The following is a 21501-nucleotide window of genomic DNA, read 5'->3' on the forward strand; positions in this document are numbered from 1 at the left end:
TCCCAGTGTCACTAGAAAAGTGTTAAATGCATCAAGACAGAAAGGAAAAGGTGTGACTTAGAGTAACTCCGAAGACCCAGAGGGAAGATTGTGACAAGGACTTTCCAGCTGTGTGAGGTAACGCAAGGGTCAGACTAGTAGCGACTGTTTCGGGATGTGCTGTGGTAGGATTTTCATAGAGAAACACATTCCTGGGGTTTCATCTGTCAGATCTCTCCTTTTCTTTGAAAAGATTAAACCGCTCTCCCTCTCTTTTATTCATGCCAGTAATTTTTTTTTTTTTACTGTTATTTCTCTGAACTAAAGTTTGACAATTAAAATATATCAAGGTCCGTGAGGAGATGGTATAGCACAGGGGTGCCCAGGAAGTCTCTGAGACAGGTTTGGTCCTAAAGGGCAATTTCATGATCAAGAGCATAATATTTCTTCTGAAATGGTTTTATTATAGAGTAAACATACTATACATTGTAGTTATTATAGAGTGAACATGAGCAAGTAGAGTTGATGCGCTTGTGAATTGCCTAAAATAGTCGTTGACATTTTACACATTGCAAAAAATTGCAGCAGTGGAAAAGGATCAAAATACCTCCCTATAATCCCTCGCAGCTATCACATCACATGATATAGCGCGTCCAATCAGTAAAGACTATGACAGCCTGTATAAAAGCATATGAAGGAAATGCAGCAGCCATTTTATGGTGACTTTAGATAGTAAGAGGACATCACAGCTGACACTTAGCCATTGAGATAGAGAAGTCAGAAAACACTGAAGATACTGTTCAGTGTGCCTGACAGCATAACAGAGAAGAAGACTAATGTGTAAGGACAATAAAATAGAGTCATGTGCATCTATTTTAGGACAATGGGATATACCCCAAATTTTGGAGAGGAAAATAGGAAAAAAAGTGTTTTAATAAAATAGCTTTGTTTCTTATAGTCCGCTTGTACGGTAGCTTACCAATGGAGTGAGGTTTCAGGAGGTAGGGTCACTGCTGCAGGAAGGTGTGGGCGATGTTACGGGCCCCAGGCTGGTAGGAGGGGGTGTTCAGAGGAGGCTGGAGTGTGGTGACGCTGCAGTGCCGAGATCTCAATCTGTGAATGCATCACTTCCAGCTGGCATTTTACCAAATTTTCCCTAAATCCCAATTCACCACATTGAAAACCATGGAAAATGTAGCAGCACCTGGCTTTCACAAAATGTCGGCAGAGCATCCGCATTGCTAAACATCTCCTTCTACCAGCCTGGGTCCTGCATCATCGCCCCACTGCTGCTGTTACCAGATTTGTGCAGCAGCAACTCTGGAACCCCACTCCACCACAACCAGAAAAGTGCATGCAGATTATAAGTCGCACCCCCATGTTCCCCTCAAAATTTGGGAAAAGTTCATCTTATAAATCGAAAAATATGGTGTATGCGAGATTTGATGATTAATTTTCCAAGTAAATTCAATTTGTAGAGAATTAAATTTACTCCAGTTATCCTGAAAAAAAATATATATACAGTACAGACCAAAAGTTTGGACACACCTTCTCATTTAAAGATTTTTCTGTATTTTCATGACTATGAGAATTGTACATTCACACTGAAGGCATCAAAACTATGAATTAACACATGTGGAATTGTATACTTAACAAAAAAGTGTGAAACAACTGAAATTATGTCTTATATTCTAGGTTCTTCAAAGTAGCCACCTTTTGATTTGATGACTGCTTTGCACACTCTTGCCATTCTCTTAATGAGCTTCAAGAGGTAGTCACCGGGAATGGTCTCCCAACAATCTTGAAGGAGTTCCCAGAGATGCTTAGCTTTCATAGTCATAAAAATACAGATAAATAGGTGTGTCCAAACTTTTGGTCTGTACTGTATATATATATACAGTATATATATATATATATATATATATATATATATATATATATATATATATATGTGTGTGTGTGAACATATCAAAACATTGCATTTTATCCCAAGAGCTTCCTGTTTTGCTACTGTTTTTCTGAGGCCCACTTTGCTTCATGTCTCATCTCTATATATCTGGAGTAGCATATTTGGACAAATGAGACTATGTGGCCCTAAAGTGCATTTCCTATGACCTAGAGTAAAAAAAAAGAAAAACAATTTGATGTGTGTGCTGCATAAGTTACGTTTTTGATCGTCTAGTGCAATTAGCCCATGATATCTTTATGGAGCCTTAACCTAGGAGAGGCAGAAACTTGTTACTGAATGTGTAGACAGAAGTCAGAACTGCTACTTTCATCCACAGGGCCAGGATGAGGGGCAGGCAGGGTAGACACCTGCCTAGTGCGCTACCTCCTGGATACCAGAGGGGCCACATTTCAGAGTAAAAAAAACAAACATGTTGTCGCTTAATGAATGCGGCTGCCTGTGACCATCCTCTGTCCGCAGACATTCAGCACAGTGATGGATAGGGTGCATATGGGAGCAGTGTCAGTCACTGACACCATTCACCCCTCTCTTCGCCAATCCCCTGGCCGTCACTGCTTCCCTGCACTCAATTGTATTTGCATCTGTAAGATGCAAATAGAATTGATGTAGGTGCCACCTGGCACAAAAGTAGAGGAGCTGTAATATGGCAGAGGCAGAGGAAGTCAGACGTCGCGATGCAGTGATGTCATCACGCCGTTCAGTGCCCAGTGCTGCACCAGATGGAAGAGGAAATAGAGCGGCTCTGGATAGGGAGACTGGATTAGGTGAGTATAAGCTTTTTTTAATCTTTATTCCATTATTTTCCCATCTAATAGAATGGAGGTTATTATACCTAGGGTCTGTAGGAACATTCCAAGAGGAGTTTGCTATGGGGACATTCCAACAGGGGCTGTCTATAGGTACTTAAGTGGCTTGCTATGATGACATTCCAAGAGGGGCTAGCTATGGGGATTTAGTGGGCTGGCTATGCGGACATTAGAGGGTCTGTGGTGACATCACAAGAAGGGATGACTATGAGGACATAATGGACTGGCTATGGGGACATAAGAGGGGCTGTGAGTACATCACAAGAGGGGCTGGCTATGGAGACATTACAAGAGGAGGCTGGCTATGTGGACATAAGGACCTGACCATGGGGTTATTACAAGAGGGGTTGGCTAGCAGGACATAAGGGACTGACCATGAGGACATCCCAAGAAGAGTTGGCTATGGGGACATAAGGGGCTGGCTATGTGGATATAAGGTGCTGGCTATGGGGACATAAAAGGGATGTAGGGACATAACAAGAGGAGCTGGCTATGGGGGACAAAAAGGGCGGATATGGGGACATTACAAAAGTGGGCTGGCTATGTAGACATATGGGGCTGGCTATAGGGACATTACAAGAGGGGGCTAGTTATGTGGATATAATGGGCTGGCTATGGGGATATTACAAGAAAGGCTGGCAATGGGGACATTACAAGAGGTTGCTGGCTATGTGGACATAAGGAGCTGGCTATGGAGACATAATGGGCTGGCTATGTGGACAAAAGGGGCTGGTTGTGGGGGACATTACAAGAGGGACTGGTTGTGCATAGAGCAGAGCCGTATATGTAAGAGGTGTATGGAGCAGAGCCATGTGTGTACGGTGCGGAGTCGCATGTGCATAACTCCCAACTGTCCTGGATCCAGCGGGACAGTCCCGATTTTGAGACTCTGTCCCGCTGTCCTGGCCAGGATCCTCCTTTTCCAGCATGGTCTCAGACCAAATGTACACCGCTTTAAACTGCTAGCGCGATCGCTAGCTGTGTCAGATCGGAGCAAATTTTGCTCCTCACTCTGACACTGACTGGCACAGGAGACACGGAGAGGTCTTATCAGTGGCATACCAGAGCTGCACAACACGAGCAGTCAGCGGCGCGGCTGTATGATGTAATTCAGTGCCGCAGGAGAGGAAGTTGCTGGCTGCTGCAAGGTAGCGCAGTGAGATGAGTGTATGTGTGTGTGTAGGTGTGTGTGTGTGGTGATGAAGAAGGCACTGATGGTGATTTGGGAGAAGGCAATGATGGGGTGGGGTAACTATGTATGGCCCATCATGTGTGGCCATTATACAGTATGGATCATCATGTGGGGCCATTATACAGTATGGAGCACTGTGTGGCCATTATACAGTATTGAGCATCATGTGGGGCAATTATACAATATAGAGCATCATGTTTGGCCATTATACAGTATGGAGCATCATGTGTGGCCATTATACAGTACTGAGCATCATGTGTGGCCATTATACAGTATGGAGCACTGTGTGGCCATTATACACCATGTTCCAAATTGTTATGCAAATTATATTTTTCTCGGATTTTCCTAAATGGTCAGTGCAAATGACAGTCAGTTTAATAAAAGTCATTACCCATTAGAGTATATATCGAATTTTATTGAAGAAACCTCGCAATGATAACAGTATAAACTCCAAAATGAATAAAAACTCAAAATGCACTGTTCCAAATTATTAGGCACATTAGAATTTCTAAATATTTGATATGTTTTAAAGAACTGAAAATGCTCATTTGTGGAATTTGCAGCATTAGCAGGTCACATTCACTGAACATAAAAGCTATTTAACTCCAAAACATCCAAACAGGCCAATTTACATGTTAACCTAGGAACCCTTCTTTGATATCACCTTCACAATTCTGGCATCCATTGAACTTGTGAGTTTTTGGAGAGTTTCTGCTTGTATTTCTTTGCATGAAGTCAGAATAGCCTCCCTGAGCTGTTGTTTTGATGTGAACTGCCTCCCACCCTCATAGATCTTTTACTTGATGATACTCCAAAGGTTCTCTATAGGGTTGAGGTCAGGGGAAGATGGTGGCCACACCATGAGTTTATCTCCTTTTATGCCCATAGCAGCGAATGACTCAGAAGTAGTGTTGAGCGATACCTTCCGATATCGGAAAGTATCGGTATCGAAAAGTATCGGCCGATAGCGTCAAAGTATCGGATCTAATCCGATACCGATACCCGATCCCAATGCAAGTCAATGGGACGAAAATATCGGAATTAAAATAAACCCTTTCTTAACTTGTAGGTTCATTCTACATGAAGGAAAACAACTAAGAATAATGTAGGATGTATTGGGGGACGTGGCGGAGACATTAAAGGCACAGAGGTTTAGCCCAATCTAATAGAATAGCAGGATTTTGTTTTGTTTTTTATGACGTTTGGCGTTAGAAAGATTTTGAGTATGTTAATTTTTTTTTATTTTGTCAGATATTGATGTTTCACTACTTCCACGCCCTTCACCTTTTTTACTTCTCCCACACTTTCTTCTTCATTATCCTCATCATCAGCTTCTTTGACATCAACTTCTTCACCTTATTCATCTTCTTCTTCATCTTCTACCTATTATTTTTTTTGTTACATTGTTCATATTCTTTTTATTTTACTATTATCTTCTTCATATTCAACTTCTTCATCATATTCTTATTTGTGACAGGCATTCCCGTAGTTGTTATCTATAAAAGTTTGAAGATTACACCTTCCGTTCTGCCTGTCACAAAACAGTTACATTTGTCCGGGTTCAGTTTGGCCTGCAGCATCAGGCTTTATCCAGGGGCACCACGAGGAGGAACGGACTCACCCCCATACACTGCTTAGTCTTCTTCTGCTTATAATTTAGATAATATCTTTTGCTCTGATATTTAGTCTTATGCTTAATGTTCTTCTGCTCTTTGTTCTGCAGCCTCTTGTTCTTCTGCTTCTCGGTCTTCCAGGTCGTCGTCGTCTCCAAGATCGTCGTCTCCGGGGTCGTCGTCATCGGGGTGGTCTTCAGGGTCATCGTCTCCAGGGTCGTCGTCATCTCAGTGATTGTCGTCTCTGGTGTCTTCGTCATCTTAGGGGTGGTCTTCCGGGTCGTCGTCTTAAGGGTCTTGAACTTGGAAATGTAGCAGAAGGTACAAGTAGGCTGAGAAAATGCCGAGAAACAGCTGATGGAACTGGAACTCGGATGGCTACCCGAAGGTCCAAGAGCCAATGGAACTACCGAGGACCAGCTGACGTTACTGGAACCCGGTTACTAAGCAGGAGGTACCCGTGCTGAAAGCACTACCAAGGACCACCTGACGTTGGTGGAACTCAGATACCCAGAGGGAGGCACCTAAGCCAAAGGCTCTGCCCGGAACCAGCTGACGGTACTGGAACCAGGATGGGGAGCAGAAGGTGCAAGAGCAAAAGACACTGCCGAGAACCAGCTGACGGTACTGGAACCCGGATGGGTAGCCGAAGGTCCAAGAGCCAATGGAACTACCGAGGACCAGCTGACGTTACTGGAACCCGGTTACTAAGCAGGAGGTACCCGTGCTGAAAGCACTACCAAGGACCACCTGACGTTGGTGGAACTCAGATACCCAGAGGGAGGCACCTAAGCCAAAGGCTCTGCCCGGAACCAGCTGACGGTACTGGAACCAGGATGGGGAGCAGAAGGTACAAGAGCAAAAGACACTGCCGAGAACCAGCTGACGGTACTGGAACCCGGATGGGTAGCCGAAGGTCCAAGAGCCAATGGAACTACCGAGGACCAGCTGACGTTACTGGAACCCGGTTACTAAGCAGGAGGTACCCGTGCCTGAAAGCACTACCAAGGACCACCTGACATTGGTGGAACTCGGATACCCAGAGGCAGGCACCTAAGCCAAAGGATCTGCCCAGAAACAGCTGACAGTGCTGGAACCAGGATGGGGACCTATTCAAGCTTGTCTTCCTAGAGCCCCAACTAGCGGTGTTGGAGCAAAGGGTCAGCAGGGGGAGCAGAGTGTAGGCCGAAGCCTGCACTGGAGGCATTTGTAGGTCTGTTGTGTCTGCATGGCATTTGCAGGACACTTTGCCGGCTACACAGCAGGGGAACAGCTGTTGGTGCTGAACCCCACTGACACATTGGCTGGTGTTTTTCTCTGTGCAGCTAGCAGTACCGGGCACCAACTGGCAGTGTTAGAGCCCAGGCTCTGCAGGGGGAGCAGAGTGTAGGCCGAAGCCTAATTGAACCAATGTTAAAGGTAACCTTAAACCCCCCCTCAGGTGTTACAAAGTAGAAGAGCCACGCCTTATGCAGCAGTAGTGCTGCACAAGTCAAAGGTTGCTCTTTTAATTTTGTTCCTTGCACAAGCTGAATGAAACACGTACAACATTTTGGCCCTTATAGAGTCAATCTGTCTTGGAGGCGGGAGTTCCCTTTGTAATGAGACGCAGCACAGCTGGCAAAAATACCAACTTGGTGCTTGGCGCGGCCTCCTGAGCATCGCATTTTGCTGTACAGGAGTCTGCGTTGTTGCGTTATCCCTTGGCCATGCGCTGCCCGTCTTCTGACATCATTTCATGTCGGCTGGTGCGGTTCGCGATGCCCATGAATCCCAGCCCCGCAGTGTCTTTACAGTGTTTCACACTGCGGGGCTGGGATTCATGGCCTGGCGCAGTACATATGTTCGCCTCTCGCTCGTGTCCTTACACCTGCTACAGACTGTGCGGCGTCAGCTGATCCCTTATCGCATGCCGCGGCCATGAAGCCGCACCGTCTGAAGAAGGCGGAAGGAGCTGAGTGACAGCCTGGCGAAGATAAGCACTGCTCATGCCCATCAATCACACCCTCGCAGTCAAAATAAATAGGACACCGAGGGGCGTTGTGTCGGGCAGGGCGGCCGCAGAGGCGCAGCCAGCCAAACAATGATGTCAGAAGAAGGGCTGTGCTACCAAGGGGGTTGTTGCGTGTCATTACAAAGGAAAGTCACACCTCAGGGACGTTTTAATGGTCTCAGGGGACACATTGTAGACGTGTTCTGTTCCACGTGTGCAAGGAGAATAAGTTTATGAGCCACCTTGCACACATGCAGCATTACTGCTGTACAAGGTGACTGTAAAACATACAAACACCTGGGGGAGGGGGGACAGGTTCCCTTCAATTTCAGTTCTTGTGTCTGCGTGGCATTTGCAGGACACGTTGCCGGCTACACAGCAGGGGAACAGCTGGCGGTGCTGAACCCCACTGACACATTGGCTGGTGTTTTTCTCTGTGCAGCTAGCAGTACCGGGCCCCAACTGGTGGTGTTAGAGCCCAGGGTCAGCAGGAGGAGAGGGAGCAGAGTGGAGGCCGAAGCCTGCACTGGCGGCAGCTTTGTGTCTGCGTGGCTGTTGCAGGACACGATGCCGGCTACACAGCAGGGGAACAGCTGGCGTTGCTGAACCCCACTGACACATTGGCTGGTGTTTTTCTCTGTGCAGCTAGCAGTACCGGGCCCCAACTGGCGGTGTTAGAGCCCAGGGTCAGCAGGAGGAGAGTGAGCAGAGTGTAGGCCGAAGCCTGCACTGGCGGCAGCTTTGTGTCTGCGTGGCTGTTGCAGGACACGTTGCCGGCTACACAGCAGGGGAACAGCTGGTGGTGCTGAACCCCACTGACACATTGGCTGGTGTTTTTCTCTGTGCAGCTAGCAGTACCGCGCACCAACTGGCGGTGTTAGAGCCCAGGCTCTGGAGGGGGAGCAGAGTGTAGGCCGAAGCCTAATTGAACCAATTTTAAAGGTAACCTTTAACTCCCCCTCAGGTGTTACAAAGTAGAAGAGCCACGCCTTATGCAGCAGTAGTGCTGCACAAGTCAAAGGTTGCTCTTTTAATTTTGTTCCTTGCACAAGCTGAATGAAACACGTACAACATTTTGGCCCTTATAGAGTCAATCTGTCTTGGAGGCGGGAGTTCCCTTTGTAATGAGACGCAGCACAGCTGGCAAAAATACCAACTTGGTGCTTGGCGCGGCCTCCTGAGCATCGCATTTTGCTGTACAGGAGTCTGCGTTGTTGCGTTATCCCTTGGCCATGCGCTGCCCATCTTCTGACATCATTTCATGTCGGCTGGTGTGGTTCGCGATGCCCATGAATGCCAGCCCCGCAGTGTCTTTACAGTGTTTCACACTGCGGGGCTGGGATTCATGGCCTGGCGCAGTACATATGTTCGCCTCTCGCTCGTGTCTTTACACCTGCTACAGACTGTGCGGCGTCAGCTGATCCCTTATCGCATGCCGTGGCCATGAAGCCGCACCGTCTGAAGAAGGCGGAAGGAGCTGAGTGACAGCCTGGCGAAGATATGCACTGCTCATGCCCGTCAATCACACCCTCGCAGTCAAAATAAATAAGACACTGAGGGGCATTGTGTCGGGCAGGGCGGCCGCAGAGGCGCAGCCAGCCAAACAATGATGTCAGAAGAAGGGCTGTGCTACCAAGGGGGTTGTTGCTTGTCATTACAAAGGAAAGTCACACCTCAGGGACGTTTTAATGGTCTCAGGGGACACATTGTAGACGTGTTCTGTTCCACGTGTGCAAGGAGAATAAGTTTATGAGCCACCTTGCACACATGCAGCATTACTGCTGTACAAGGTGGCTGTAAAACATACAAACACCTGGGGGAGGGGGGACAGGTTCCCTTCAATTTCAGTTCTTGTGTCTGCGTGGCATTTGCAGGACACGTTGCCGGCTACACAGCAGGGGAACAGCTGGCGGTGCTGAACCCCACTGACACATTGGCTGGTGTTTTTCTCTGTGCAGCTAGCACATCTGGGCCCCAACTGGCGGTGTTTGTTATGATCCTTAGTGGTTGAGGATCACGAATTACTCCAGCTAAGTAACAAACATAGGACAAGCTCTAGGGAGGTGGCAAACTGGACTGACCCCAAATCTGAACCTATCCAAACACACTAGAAGTAGCCGGTGAACGTGCCTAAAAATCCTAGACGTCTCGAGCTAGCCTGAGGAACTAACTACCCCTAGAGAGAAAGAAAGACCTCTCATGCCTCCAGAGAAATAATCCCCAAAGATATAGAAGCCCCCAACAAATAATAACAGTGAGGTAAGAGGAAGGCACATACACAGGGGTGAAAACAGATTCAGCAAATGAGGCCCACTAATACTATATAGCAGAAAATAGTAAAGGGGTCTGTGCGGTTAGTAAAAAAGCCTTACAAAATATCCACACTGAGATTTCAAGAGCCCCCGCACCAACTAACGGTGTGGGGGGAGAAACTCAGTCCCCTAGAGCAACCAGCAAGCGAGGAGATCACATCTTAGCAAGCTGGACAAGAAACATGATGAATGCTAATAATCAAAAAATGAATGGACAAAAACTTAGCTTGTCTTGGAGAGGCTGGGAGCAAGGTAATCACAAGGAATCTGAAGAGCACTGAATACATTGATAGCAGGCAAGGAACTGAGTATCCAGGTGAGTTAAATAGGAAACCAACCAAGGATAACGAACCAGCTGATGCAGCCAACCTGCAGAAAGACAACACTACACAGTACCGCTTGTGACCACTAGAGGGAGCCTAAAAACAGAGTTCACAACAGGTGTTAGAGCCCAGGGTCAGCAGGGGGAGCAGGGGGAGCGGAGTGTAGGCCGAAGCCTGCACTGGAGCAAGTTGAAAGGGAACCTTTAACCCCCCCCAGGCGTTTGTAGCTGAAAGAGCCATCGTGTACAGCACTAATGCTGGAAAAGGTAAACTTAGCTCTTTGAATTATGGTCCTTGCACATGCTGAACCTAACACTTATGAAATGTGTCCCCTCACACCGTTAAACCGTCTGGTAGGTGGAACTTTCCTTTGTCATTTGACGCAGCACAGCCGTCATTCTTACCCCCTTGGCACTGTGTGCCGCCTCCTCAGCGTTGTTTGAATCTGTCCCGGAGCCTGCGCTGTTAGGTTAACCCTTGGCCATGCACACATTTTGCGCTGCCCGTCTTCTGACATCATTTGGTGTCAGGCTGGCTGCGCCTGTGCGGCCGCACTGGCCGAGAGCCCGCCTCGCAGTGTCGTCTAATGTAATCCCACCGCGGGCCTGGGATCCGTGGTCATGCGCAGTGCATATCCTCGCCTCTCACTCCCCTCCCTACGGCTTCTTCAGACTGTGCGGCGTCACGGCCGTGGCATGCTATTAGGGATCAGCTGACACCGCACAGTCTGAAGAAGGCGTAGGGAGATGAGAGAGAGGCGGAGGTTCAGATATGCACTGCGCATGTCCATGGATCTCAGGCCCCCAGTGGGATTAAATCAGAAGACAATGCGAGGCGGGATCTTGGCCAGCGCGGCCGCACAGGCGCAGCCAGCCTGACACCAAATGATGTCAGAAGACGGGCAGCGCAAAATGTGTGCATGGCCAAGGGCTAACCTAACAGCGCAGGCTCCGGGACAGATTCAAACAACGCTGAGGAGGTGGCGCACGGCGCCAAGGGGATAAGAATGACGGCTGTGCTGCGTCACATGACAAAGGAAAGTTCCACCTACCGGACGGTTTAACGGTGTGAGGGGACACATTTCATAAGTGTTAGGTTCAGCATGTGCAAGGAGCACCACGAAAAGAGGCACTTTTTCCATTTGCATCATTGCTGCACAAGGTGGCTCTTTCAGTAACAAACGCCTTGGGGGGGGGACAGGTTCCCTTAAATTTAAGTTGTTGTGCCTGCGTGGCAGTCGCATGACACGTTGCCGTATACACAGCAGGGGAACAGCTGGCGCTGCTGAACCCCACTAACACATTGGCGAGGTGTTTGGCTTTGTGCGGACAGCACTTCTGGACAGCAACTAGCGGTGTTGGAGCCCAGGGACAGGAGGAGGAGGAGGTGGAGGAGATAGGAGGGATTGCCACATACACAGCTGGGGAACAGCTGACGTTACTGAACCCCAATAACAGAGGAGCGACTGGTGGGACTGTGTGGACAGCACTTCTGGACAGCAACTAGCGGTGTTGGAGCCCAGGGACAGGAGGAGGAGGAGGTGGAGGAGATAGGAGGGATTGCCACACACACAGCTGGGGAACAGCTGACGTTACTGAACCCCAGTAACAGAGGAGCGAATGGTGGGACTGTGCGGACAGCACTTCTGGACAGCAACTAGCGGTGTTGGAGCCCAGGGACAGGAGGAGGAGGAGGTGGAGGAGATAGGAGGGATTGCCACACACACAGCTGGGGAACAGCTGACGTTACTGAACCCCAATAACAGAGGAGCGACTGGTGGGACTGTGCGGACAGCACTTCTGGACAGCAACTAGCGGTGTTGGAGCCCAGGGACAGGAGGAGGAGGAGGTGGAGGAGATAGGAGGGATTGCCACACACACAGCTGGGGAACAGCTGACGTTACTGAACCCCAATAACAGAGGAGCGACTGGTGGGACTGTGCGGACAGCACTTCTGGACAGCAACTAGCGGTGTTGGAGCCCAGGGACAGGAGGAGGAGGAGGTGGAGGAGATAGGAGGGATTGCCACACACACAGCTGGGGAACAGCTGACGTTACTGAACCCCAATAACAGAAAAGCGAATGGTGGGACTGTGCGGACAGCACTTCTGGACAGCAACTAGCGGTGTTGGAGCCCAGGGACAGGAGGAGGAGGAGGTGGAGGAGATAGGAGGGATTGCCACACACACAGCTGGGGAACAGCTGATGTTAATGAACCCCAATAACAGAGGAGCGACTGGTAGGACTGTGCGGACAGCACTTCTGGACAGCAACTAGCGGTGTTGGAGCCCAGGGACAGGAGGAGGAGGAGGTGGAGGAGATAGGAGGGATTGCCACACACACAGCTGGGGAACAGCTGACGTTACTGAACCCCAATAACAGAGGAGCGACTGGTGGGACTGTGCGGACAGCACTTCTGGACAGCAACTAGCGGTGTTGGAGCCCAAGGACAGGAGGAGGAGGAGGTGGAGGAGATAGGAGGGATTGCCACCCACACACAGCTGGGGAACAGCTGACGTTACTGAACCCCAATAACAGAGGAGCGACTGGTGGGACTGTGCGGACAGCACTTCTGGACAGCAGCTAGCGGTGTTGGAGCCCAGGGACAGGAGGAGGAGAAGGTGGAGGAGATAGGAGGAATTGCCACACACACAGCTGGGGAACAGCTGACGTTACTGAACCCCAATAACAGAGGAGCGACTGGTGGGACTGTGCGCACAGCACTTCTGGACAGCAACTAGCGGTGTTGGAGCCCAGGGACAGGAGGAGGAGGAGGTGGAGGAGATAGGAGGGATTGCCACACACACAGCTGGGGAACAGCTGACGTTACTGAACCCCAATAACAGAGGAGCGACTGGTGGGACTGTGCGGACAGCACTTCTGGACAGCAGCTAGCGGTGTTGGAGCCCAGGGACAGGAGGAGGAGAAGGTGGAGGAGATAGGAGGAATTGCCACACACACAGCTGGGGAACAGCTGACGTTACTGAACCCCAATAACAGAGGAGCGACTGGTGGGACTGTGCGGACAGCACTTCTGGACAGCAACTAGCGGTGTTGGAGCCCAGGGACAGGAGGAGGAGGAGGTGGAGGAGATAGGAGGGATTGCCACACACACAGCTGGGGAACAGCTGACGTTACTGAACCCCAATAACAGAGGAGCGACTGGTGGGACTGTGCGGACAGCACTTCTGGACAGCAACTAGCGGTGTTGGAGCCCAGGGACAGGAGGAGGAGGAGGTGGAGGAGATAGGAGGGATTGCCACACACACAGCTGGGGAACAGCTGACGTTACTGAACCCCAATAACAGAGGAGCGACTGGTGGGACTGTGTGGACAGCACTTCTGGACAGCAACTAGCGGTGTTGGAGCCCAGGGACAGGAGGAGGAGGAGGTGGAGGAGATAGGAGGGATTGCCACATACACAGCTGGGGAACAGCTGACGTTACTGAACCCCAATAACAGAGGAGCGACTGTTGACTGTGCGTACAGCACTACCAGGCAACAACTAGCGGTGTTGGAGCCCAGGGACAGCAGGAGAAGCAGAGGAACACAATGTAGGCCAAAGCCTGATTGGAGAAAGTCGAAAGGGAACCTTTAACCCCCCCCCCCAAGGCGTTTGTAGCTGAAAGAACCAGCTTGTGCAGCACAAAAGATGCAAAAGGAAAAGGTGGCTCTTTTCATTATGCTCCTTGCAAACACAGAACTAAACACTTATAAAATGAGTCCCCTGAAACCGTGAGACCGTCCCAGAGGTGGGACTTTCCTTCGTAATATGACGCAGCACAGCCGTCATTCTTACCCCCCCGGCGCCGTGCCGCGGCTCCTCAGCGTTGTTTGATTCCGTCCCGGAGCCTGCGCTGTTATGTTATCCCTTGGCCAGGCACACTTAGCGCTGCCCATCTTCTGACATCATTTGGTGTCAGGCTGGCTGCGCCTGTGCGGCCGCGCTGGCTGAGAGCCCGCCTCGCAGTGTCGTCTAATGTAATCCCACCGCGGGCCTGGTATCCGTGGCCATGCGCAGTGCATATCCTCGCCTCTCACTCCCCTCCCTACGGCTTCTTCAGACTGTGCGGCGTCACGGCCGTGGCATGCTATTAGGGATCAGCTGACGGCGCACAGTCTGAAGAAGGTGTAGGGAGATGAGTGAGAGGCGAAGGTTCAGATATGCACTGCGCATGTCCATGGATCTCAGGCACCCAGTGGGATTAAATCAGAAGACAATGCGAGGCGGGCTCTCGGCCAGCGCGGCCGCACAGGCGCAGCCAGCCTGACACCAAATGATGTCAGAAGATGGGCAGCGCTAAGTGTGCCTGGCCAAGGGATAACATAACAGTGCACGCTCCGTGACGGAATCAAACAACGCTGAGGAGCCGGGGCACGGTGCCAAGGGGGTAGGAATGACAGCTGTGCTGCGTCATATTACGAAGGAAAGTCCCACCTCCGGGACGGTTTTACGGTATCAGTGGACACATTTTATAAGTGTTAAGTTCTGCGTGTGCAAGGAGCTAAACAAAAAAAGCTACCTTTTCCTTGTGCAGCATTACTGCTGCACAAGGTGGCTCTGTCAGTAACAAATGCCTTGGGGGGGGGACAGGTTCCCTTACATTTCAGTTGTTGTGTCAGCGTGGCGGTCGCAGGACACATTGCCGGCTACACAGCTGGGGATCAGCTGACGTTACTGAAACCCAATAACACTGGGTCGTATGTTTTGACTGTGCAGACGGCACTTCTGAGCCTCAACTGGCGGTGTTGGAGCCCAGGAATTTAAGTTCAGGTGGTAGAAAGATGAACACAACAGGAGACCTGGATAACGTAGACAGTCACCTAATTATTTAATCAGGAAGAGGAGTGGCAAATTCCTGCGAGATCCAGGCCTTGTTCATTTTCAGGAAAGTAAGCCGGTCAACGTTATCGGAGGATAGTCGCATGCGACGGTCAGTTAGTACACCACCTGCAGCACTAAAGATGCGTTCCGATAATACACTAGACGCAGGGCAAGCCAGCACCTCCAATGCATACTGGCTTAGCTCTGGCCATGTATCCAGCTTTGAGACCCAAAACTTGAAAGGTGAAGAGCCGTCTGGGAGTACAGCAAGAGGGCAAGACATGTAGTCTGTCACCATCTCACGGAACTGTTGCCTCCTGCTGACTGGAGCCGTCTGTGATGGTGTAGACTTTTTGTGGCGGGCACAGAAAACTGTGCCACAGTTGGGCCATACTGGTCTTGCCTTGGGCAGAGGCACTGCTTCTGCTCCCTCTTTGTGCAGAGCTTCCACAACTGCCTGGACGCACTGAGCTGCTTTGTAATGCACTAGCAGCACTTCTCTCACTTGGAATGGAGAAGATGATGGAATTCACCAGTGTGTCTTGGTACTCCCGCATTTTTTGCTCCCGGTTCAACGGTGTGATGAGGCTTTCTACGTTGTCCCGGTAGCGAGGATCGAGGAGGGTGAACACCCAATAATCAGACATGTTGAGAATGTGGGCGATGCAGCGGTCGTTTCTCAGGCACTGCAGCATGTAATCCACCATGTGCTGCAGACTGCCAACTGCCCAAGAAACGCTGTCCCCTGCTGGAGGCGTGATCTCTGCCCGCTCGTCATCACCCCACCCTCACTGTACACACTGAGTACTGGACAATTGTGTAACTCCCTCCTCTGGACGGATGTCTTCCTCCTCCATTAACTCCTCCTCATCCTCCTCACAAACTGTCCCCTGCCTACGCCTTTGTGAGGAACCACGTGGCGCTGACTGTCCAGAAGATGATGGAAATGGTGAATCCTCATCCTCCACCTCTTCCACGACATCATCCCTTAGCGCTTGCAGTGATTTTTCAAGCAGGCAGATAAGGGGGACAGTCATGCTGACTAGTGCATCATCTGCACTCGCCATCCGCGTGGAATAATCAAAGGGACGCAAAACCTGGCAGACGTCATTCATAGTGGCCCACTCTGTGGTTGTGAAGTCTGAACGGCGCTGAGTGCGACTTCTTTGTGCCTGATGCAGCTGGTACTCCATTACAGCTTGCTGCTGCTCACACAATCGCTCCAACATATGTAACGTGGAATTCCACCTGGTAGGTAGGTCACATATGATGCGATGTTCCGGCAGGTCGTGTCGGCGCTGCAGAGCCGCAATGCGCGCTTTTGCCGTGCTGGAACGCCGCAAGTGAGCACACTCTAGGCGGACCTTGTGCAGCAGTGCATCAAGATCCGGATAGTCCCTCAAAAAACCCTGCATGACCAAATTGAGCACATGTGCCAGACATGGGATGTGAGTGAGGTTGCCGAGGCCCAGAGCTGCCACCAGATTTCGGCCATTATCACACACTACCATGCCTGGCTGGAGATTCGCTGGCACAAACCACACATCGCTCTATTGCTTGATGGCATTCCAGAGCTCCTGCACTGTGTGGCTTCGATTCCCCAAAGAAATTAATTTCAAGACGGCCTGTTGACGTTTGGCCACGGCTGTGCTCATGTCGGTCGTAACAGGTAAACGTTCATCACGGGTCCATGTGGAGGTGGACTGTGACGGCTCCTGCAGCGATGATTCTGAGGAACTGGTGTAAGAGGAGGAGTCAATGCGTACAGAATGGATTCCTGCAATCCTTGGAGTGGGCAGGACACGTCCTGCGCCACTCGCACGATCTGTACCCGGCTCAACGACATTAACCCAATGGGCAGTGAGGGAAAGGTATCGCCCCTGTCCATGTTGACTGGTCCACGCATCGGTGGTGAGGTGGACCTTGCTACTGACGGCATTCAGTAGCGCGTGTTTTATGTGTCCCTCCACATGCTTGTGCAGGGCAGGGACGGCTTGCCTGCTGAAGTAAAAGTGGCTGGGCACATTGTACTGTGGGACTGCCAATGACATCAAGTCACGGAAGCTGTCAGTCTCCACCAGCCTGAATGACAGCATTTCCAGTGACAGAAGTTTGGCAATGCCTGCAGTCAGAGCCTGTGCTCGTGGGTGGTTTGACGATAAAGGCCGCCTTTTCTCCCATGCCTGTACTACCAATGGCTGTACACTGGGCTGGGAGTGTGTGGATGACTGGGAAAGTGGTGCTGCGGGTGGAATTACAGCGGGTCTCTGGACAACAGGGCCAGAGGTTCTTCCACGGCGATCCTGGGAGGAAGCCGAACCAGCTGCGTGTGAGCTGGAGGAAGAGGCAACACGAGCTGAAGAGGTGGTAGCTGCCGCTGTTGGTTGGCCTAGCTCTTCAGTGTGTCTTTCTAACTCCGCCGCGTGCCTGGTGCGCACATGTTTCCACATGTTGGAGGTATTGAGGTTGCTGACATTTCGACCTCTTTTGACTTTGTGATGACACACCTTGCATTTGACATAGCAAATGTCATCTGCAACTGTGTCAAAAAAAGACCAGGCACTGCAAGTCTTGGGAGCGCCCTTTTTGGCTTTTGGAAGAGACATGCTCCTAACGGGTGCCAAAGCGGAGGCTGCAGGATCCGCAGTCTTCCCCCTCCCTCTCCCTCTTTGGGCCGTACGGGGAATCTCTTCCTCAGAGCTGCTCCCACCACCTTCCTGTCCCTCACGCCAAGATGGGTCAAGGACCTCATCATCTACACTACCCTCTGCCCCCAACTGCTCCTCCTGGGTTGTCTCAGCAGCAGAGCACGCACCAGAAAGTGGCACCTGAGTGTCATCAGCGGATGCGTCCTGCGATGTGGTGACCGGAGGCACTGGCCCACCCGCCTCTTCAGAGGAAGAGAGAAAAAGCGGTTGGGCATCACTGCACCCTGCCTCTTCTTCCATTTCTCCAATGCTGCTTGGCTGGCCCCCTGTTTCCAAGCCAAGAGATTCAGAGATCAGAAGTAGAGATGGCTCCTGTCCTGGGATCTCTGTCTGCCTGGGCAATTTGGCAGGTGGTGAAGAGACAGATGGCTGCTCTCCAGTGCTCTGTGTCTGAGAGGATGTGGCACTAATTGAAGTTGATGCATTAGCTGCCATCCATCCGACAACGGCTTCAATTTGGTCTTCACGCAGCAGCGGTGTACGGCACTCTGCAACAAAGCTGCGCATGAAGGACTGTTCCCTGGTGAAAGTGGGTGCTGATGAGTCACCGGTGCCCACAGCAGGCACAGAATCCCCACGTCCTCTCCCTGCTCCGCGCCCACGCCCACATGCCTTACTCACTGCCTTCTTCATCTTGGTTGACTGATAAAGATAAGCAGAAAAGTACTAACGGCTTTGTGTGCTTATTCCTGAACAACTCCTAACAGGTATAAGAAACACTAATTTTCTAAAGTGTGGACTAGACTTTAATATGAGCTAATGTGGCCTACACAAATGTAAAGTGGTGTCACTGGTGTGTTTGGTGAACTTTATTATTTATTTATTTTTTGGGGGCTGAACTGACAACAGAGAGAGCTGCAGTCACACGGAGACCGTGCAGACAGCCGTAAACGGCGCTGCAAGGCCCAAAAACCCTCCTCTATGTTATCCTATGGAGTGTTTTTCCACAAGTTAGCTGGAGACGGGTGGAAAGACACTAATAGGAATTTTTTTAAAAAATGAGCAGCAGACTACACTACTTGAAAAAAAAAAAAAAGAACAGTATGAGGCAATGAACCACCCTCCCTGAACTGAATACAACCAGCTATGGATGGCCTATGGCTGCACTCAGACTAGAGAGTGGGCTGCACTCACACACACACACACACACACACAGACCTTGCAGATCGCTGTGAAACCAGCGCTACAAGGCAAAAGCAAGGTGATTAGTAGGTGAACACAGCGGTTGCTAAATTAGCCTTTGAAAAGCACAAAGAAGCAAATCGCTATCTCTAAACTGGCCCTCAGTCAGCAAACAGCGTCCTGTCACTAACTGAATTCACAGCAGAGTGAGCGCAAAATGGCGCCAGCGACTTTTAAACTGCATCATGACATCATTTCAGCAGCCAATCACAGCCTTGCCAGTAGTTTCAGGCCCTCCATGCTGAACAGGATGTGCCCACACTTGGAATCATTCTCATTGGCTGATTTCGTACAAATTTGTGCAGTTTGAATCCTGGGAACTTCCGATTCCGGTATCCGATACGCGGCAAGTATCGGATCTCGGTATCGGAATTCCGATACCGTTAAGTATCGGCCGATACCCGATACTTGCGGTATCGGAATGCTCAACACTACTCAGAAGTATTCTTTGCAGCATGAGATGGTGCATTGTCATGCATGAAGATGATTTTGCTCCTGAAGGCACATTTCTGCTTTTTATACCATGGAAGAAAGTTGTCAGTCAGAAACTCTATATACTTTGCAGAGGTCATTTTCACACCTTCAGGAGCCTTAAAGGGCCAGCTGTTTTCCCATGAATCCGGCCCAAAACATGACTCCTCCACCTCCTCGCTGACGTCGCAGCCTTGTTGGTATATGGTGGCCATCCCCCAACCATGCACTACTCCATCCTTCTGGACCATCCAGGGTTGCTCGACACTCATCAGTAACCAAGACTGTTTGAAAATTAGTCTTCATGTATGTCTGGGCCCACTGCAACCATTTCTGCTTGTGAACACTGTTTAGGGGGGGGCCGAATAGTAGGTTTATGCACCACAGCAAGCCTTTGAAGGATCCTACATCTTGAGGTTCAAGGGACTCCAGAGGCACCAGCAGCTTCAAATATCTGTTTGCTGGTTTGTAATGGCTTTTTAGCAGCTGCTCTCTTAATCCGATGAACTTGCATGGCAGAAACCTTCCTCATTATGTCTTTATCAGCACGAACACATCTGTGCTCAGATTCAGCCACAAATCTCTTAACAGTACAATGATCACGCTTAAGTTTTTGGGAAATATTTAATGTTTTCCTTCCTTGACCAAGGCTCTGCACTATTTGATGCTTTTTGGCAGCAGAGAGATCCTTTTTCTTTCCCATGTTACTTGAAAACTGTGGCCTGCTTAATAATGCAGAACATCATTTTTAAGTAGTTTTCCTTTAATTAGAATCACCTGGAAAACTAATTATCACTTGTGTTTAAGATTGATTTCAGTGATCCATTGAGCCCTGAGACACAATACCATCCATGAGTTTATTTGAAAAACAAAACAATCTTTATGACACTTTAATCAAATTTGCATAATAATTTGGAACATGGTGTACAGTATTGAGCATCATGTGTGGCCATTATACAGTATGGAGCACTATGTGGGGCCATTATACAGTATGGAGCGTCATGTGGGGCCATTATACAGTATGGAGCATTATGTGGGGCCATTATACCGTATGGAGCACTATGTGGGGCCATTATACAGTATGGAGCGTCATGTTGGGCCATTATACAGTATGGAGCATTATGTGGGGCCATTATACAGTATGGAGCACTGTGTGGCCATTATACTGTACTGAGCATCATGTTTGGCCATTATACTGTATGCAGCATCATATGGGGCCATTATACAGTATGGAGCATCATGTGGGGCCATTATACAGTATGGAGCACTGTGTGGCTATATTTTTTTGTTTCTAATTATTGCTTATGAAAGTGTGATCAGCTGTGCTAAATGGGTGTTGTTGGGGCATAGATATGGGTGTGACTAGATGTGAAATGGGTGTGGTCAGAGGCATAGCCTAAAATTTGCTTTGTCCCTCTTTGCCTTCAAAAGTTGGGAGGTATGAGTATGAATATGGAGAGGGGGCTGCTTGAAATAGGGATACAGTATGGATAGAGGTTAGCATGGCTGGGTGGAGCTATAGAGAGTGTAAGTGTCAAGAGGGTGTTATGTTCCCCTGAGAGACATGGAGTTGGAAGTTCACAATGGGTAATTAATCACAGGTCCTCTTTAGAGATGGTGTGATTTTCATACTATTTTAAATGGATTTCCTTTTCATCAGTGCTGAAAGGGTTAAGGACTCTTTCCTTACTGGCTGGGACCATATAAGTTTGTTGATCTCTGCTGCAACTGCCAAAATTGTTTCCTCTCCTTACATATACTAACTCTGTATGTTTCTTCCTTGCTGGTGAAAGAATATTCTTCCTGGAAAGTGTTGAGATGAGTAGCTGATAGTAGTAGTTGAACTGTTCTGTGAGAAGTAGTTTTGTCAGTGTTTATCTCCGTGTTTTTATTTCTACTTAGTTTGTTTGTTTGTTCCTCCCTTCCCCTATTGTTCCCCTATTTTTTGTGAGTGTATTTGTATAATAGTGGTTTTAAGTATCCTTGTCTGCCTATGTATTGTTTCCCATACAATTCTTTCACATGTGTCATGTGGTGGAGGAGGGTACAGGTTAGGGTTTAACAGGTGCATTGTAACATCGGAGACCTAGGTTTCTCTACCATCAAGAGTACCCCTGGGACAGGGATAA

At 49.5% G+C, this 21501-nt stretch overlaps 1 long non-coding RNA gene across 2 annotated transcripts in view; it reads right to left on the reverse strand.

Moving 5' to 3' along the window:
* LOC143773412 (uncharacterized) overlaps positions 1-21501 on the reverse strand; it is a 115740-nt gene that overhangs the window by 7440 nt on the left and 86799 nt on the right. The window lies entirely within an intron of this gene.

The sequence above is a fragment of the Ranitomeya variabilis genome, chromosome 5 (assembly GCF_051348905.1).
Source record: "Ranitomeya variabilis isolate aRanVar5 chromosome 5, aRanVar5.hap1, whole genome shotgun sequence".
NCBI classification, from domain to species: Eukaryota; Metazoa; Chordata; class Amphibia; order Anura; family Dendrobatidae; genus Ranitomeya; species Ranitomeya variabilis.